This window comes from Muntiacus reevesi, chromosome 21, assembly GCF_963930625.1.
Source record: "Muntiacus reevesi chromosome 21, mMunRee1.1, whole genome shotgun sequence".
Classification (NCBI taxonomy): Eukaryota; Metazoa; Chordata; class Mammalia; order Artiodactyla; family Cervidae; genus Muntiacus; species Muntiacus reevesi.
This window is the reverse complement of record NC_089269.1, coordinates 12,052,629-12,056,751: the sequence shown is the minus strand read 5'-3', so window position 1 is coordinate 12,056,751 and position 4,123 is coordinate 12,052,629. Positions and strand designations below refer to the sequence as shown.

General features: G+C 39.1%; 1 non-coding gene across 1 annotated transcript; it reads left to right on the top strand.

The window, feature by feature from the left end:
• Window positions 1-1,981: 1,981 nt before the first annotated feature.
• On the top strand, window positions 1,982-2,053 carry TRNAC-ACA (transfer RNA cysteine (anticodon ACA)). Its single transcript has one exon. It is a non-coding gene; the product is annotated as a tRNA-Cys (tRNA).
• The last annotated feature ends 2,070 nt before the right edge of the window (window positions 2,054-4,123 follow it).

Genomic DNA, 4,123 nt, shown 5'->3' with positions numbered 1-4,123 from the left:
CTTGGCCACCTCAAGCGAAGAGTTGACTCATTGGACAAGACCCTGATGCTGGGAGGCATTGGGGACAGGAGGAGAAGGGGATGACAGAGGATGAGATGGCTGGATGGCATCACCGACTTGATGGACTTGAGTTTGAGTAAACTCCAGGATTTGGTGATGGACAGGGAGGCCTGGCGTGCTGCAATTCATGGGGTCGCAAAGAGTCAGACACAACTGAGTGACTGAACTGAACTGAATTGAAATTTTTATCTTCCTAATCTACTCTTGAAGTGAAGTGAAGTCGCTCAGTCATGTCCGACTCTTTGCGACCCCATGGACTGTAGCCCACCAGGCTCCTCTGTCCATGGGATTCTCCAGGCAAGAATACTGGAGTGGGTTGCCATTTCCTTCTCCAGGGGATCTTTCCGACCCAGGGATCAAACCCAGGTCTCTCGCATTGCAGGCAGATGCTTTAACCTCTGAGCCACCAGGGAGACTGCAATCTACTCTTAGGAACACCTACTGAGTTCTTAACTTTAAATTTTCTATTTTAGATTATTTATATGTTACTTTTTTATACAGAGTATTATTTGTTGAAGAAAATCTTCATACTTTCATCTATTCTTCCCATCTTCTCTAATTTATTTAATACATCAATCATAGTTATTTCAAAGACCTTCATGATAACTCTGATAGCTAGATTATCTATTTATCTCCCACTAGATTCCAGCTTTTTCTTCTTGATCATCAGTCATATTTTCATGTCTTTTTTCATGTGTAGCAATATTCTACTGTATGTCACACACTGAGTATAAAAGAAATGAAGAGAATCTGAATAACACTATCTTTAATCAGAAAGGGTCTCCCCTTTTCTCTGTTATGTAGCTCAGGTAAGAGGCTGATCATTTAATCTAATCAGTAATTTACATGAGTCAGAGCTGGATTGCAGAATAAGAATCAATTTACATCTGTTCGAACCCACTGCCTTGGGAATGGCCATCTGAAGTTTTCTGATAGAGAGCCAAGCTGTTCTCTTTATCCTTGATCATGAAATACTTTAGGATTTCCAGCTTTGCCATTCATAAGTTTCCAGCCCAGCTCTTCCACCCCCACTTCAGACAGCTTAATTGTCTAGCAAATGTCTTGATTGAGAAACAATGAAGTGATTAAGGCAGGCCCACTCTCCCTGGAGTGGCTTAGATTTCACTTTGCCTTTTTGAAGATTTTGGATTTCCTTCATTATCTCCAGTGCTGCTACAGATCTCCAGAATTAGCCTGTGTCACATGGGGTAAATTAACCAAGCATTTGAAGAAGCCCCTAAAGTTTCCAATTTGCCTCTCTAGCCTCCTACAACTGCCAAAACAACAACAACAATTTGCTGGTTTATTTTTCGCTTAGAAGTGGGTTCATGCCTAAATTAACCCAATCTGTAATCATGTCACAAATCAGTTAAATGCCCCAAAAGGAAAAACCCCCAGGATCCAGCAAATGTCCCTAAGGGTGGGATGGGTGGGGGATTCAGCTCAGTTTTTAATCCTCTTTCCCCAGGCAAGGTGGCAGAGCTGGGGGGTGGGGAGTGAGGAGGGTTGGGTAATGAGTGAACTGATTAACCAAGTATTTTTCCACTTCTACTTGGTAAACCAGGTTCTAAGACCTTAGAATTACAAATGCTGAGTATTAACCATTCTTCATTTCAGGTGTGGCCAGAAGAAACCAAGGTTTAACAGGAACAAGTTAAGTTACAGTGAACAAAGAGCTTATAGAGATAAGAATAAATCATGTTAATATTTTCTTCTTCATCCTTCAGCATTATTATATGGTTCCTGCCTACACTCAACTAAAACTTCACTCTCAACTGTTTTCTTTCTAATGACCATTTTTCAAGCCTTGCTTTTATTTACCCTTCTATAGAAAGAACCTCATGTAGTGTCCCAGACACAACAGAATTCAAGGACAATCACTAGCTATTTCATTTAGAAGGTACTACCTATTTTATTGACTTCCCTTGTGGCTCAGATAGTAAAGCGTCTGCCTACAATGCAGGAGACCCAGGTTCGATCCCTGGCTTGGGAAGATCCTCTGGTGAAGGAAATGGCAACCCACTCCAGTACTCTTGCCTGGAAAATCCCATGAATGGAGGAGCGTGGTAAGCTACAGTCCATGGGGTTGTAAAGAGTTGGACACAACTGAGTGACTTCACTTGGTCACTTGGTCATCTATTTTTTTGGTCTTATCCATTTTCAGTGAAACATGGAGTACATATTAAGATTATGGTTTCATCCTCAAACAAAATGCTCATTACTATAGCTTATGTTAAATTGAAATATATCATAAACATATTCTAGCCTATAAAGCCTACATCAAAAAAAAAAAAAAGAGAGAGAGAGAGAGAGAGAGAACATGTATTAACTGAGGCATTCGGATTTTTTTTTTTTAAGCATATAACTACAATGACTGAAATGTTTCCAGGTTGCTAATGCATTCTGGATCATGGTTATTAGTTTATGCTTGCTTTTTTCCAAAGGTATTTATCATCATAACATGAGACAAATTGAACTCACTTAATAAAACTTTAGACCATAGAGCTTTTGGCTCTTTTGACTATCAAAAATTATCTTGTTAAGATTGTTAGCAATACTGAGATGGCATAAGAATGGAAAAGAAATTGCATGCCAACTCTGTTCATTTTGAAAGCTTTCAGCACTGGGTTACACAATGGAAAAATCTCAAGGACATTCCCTCTGTCCGTGTGTTTGTCATGATTACATGGAAGTCAAGCACAGCTCCAACAAATGAATTGGACTCAAATGCTTTGGAGTTAAAATATTGGGTATGTGGAAAAGATTCCCTGATGGGAGCTGGTATTTTCATGAAATGACTTTAAGATCAGGAAAGGAGATTCGCTGATTGAGTCGAAGTAGGGTGTTACCAATAAATGGTAACCAATAAAAGGTTTGACATGGTAATTCACAAATTCATAAATTGAGAGTAAACAGTATTTTTTCTAAGTGTAGGTAATGTGGATATTCCATAAGTAAAAATGTTAGCCTTTTTTTTTTTTCTTTCAATCACCCTACTTAAAGTCCACTTAGGATGGCCCACAAACTCTTGGCAATGGCCTATAAAGACCACCAAGGTCAAGTTCCTATCCATTCTTGTAATTTGACCTCTCTCCAAACATCCTGCATTTCGGCTACTTTAAATCACTTGATATTAAAAGTGTAATGCTAATTCTCATTCAGTACTAATTGTTTCTTCTACCCAGAATTTCTTTTCCTGCCTTTCCTTCTTATGGTGAGAAATGTCATCCTCAGCATGAATTCTTTTCTAAACTCCTGACCACAGTTGGACACTTTCTTTCTTCTTGTTCTTACAGCATTCTATTCATACATGTCTTATAGCCTCCACCTGATTACTCTCTTTAGCTTTTGCATCCTTCTAGGGAAGGAAAATATCCTAAGAACACTGACTTCCTCAATACCAGTGGCGGTGGTTTAGTCACTCAGTTGTGTCCAGTTCTTGCAACCCCATGGACTGTAACCCACCAGGCTCCTCTGTCCATGAGATTTCCCAGGCAAGAATACTGGAGTGGGTTGCCATTTCCTTCTCCAGGGAAATCTTCCCAACCAAGGAATGAAACCTGGGTCTCCTGCATTGCAGGTGGATTCTTTACCAACTGAGCTACAAGGGAAGCTTTAATACCAGTACTTTATCTGAAACATAAAACAGCAGCTAATAAATGTAGAGGGACCAAAGAGACACAGAGGGTAAGAAGGAAGGGAGCAAAGAAAGAATTTACACTTTTTAAATATGACCCCCAAAATATCCAGAATCTAAATTTTCAATTAGTAAGCTCATAATACTATTTTAAAAGATTAAGGGTCCTTAAATATTCAAAATACAGTGATATAATAAAGAACGGAATTTGTACATAATGTGCAGGCTCATATATAACCAATGACATTTTGGTCTCCCTAATTTTATTTTGCCTTCCTCCAATGAGGCTTCATTTTCTATTCTGTTCATTTCCTGATCAGGATTTCTTCACCCTCTGTGTTGCTTTGTTCCTCATCTCATTTCTTAGATTCTTTTTCTCTGTACAATGACAGCAGTTGGTATGGATTTTGGATGCCTGGTGAGAAA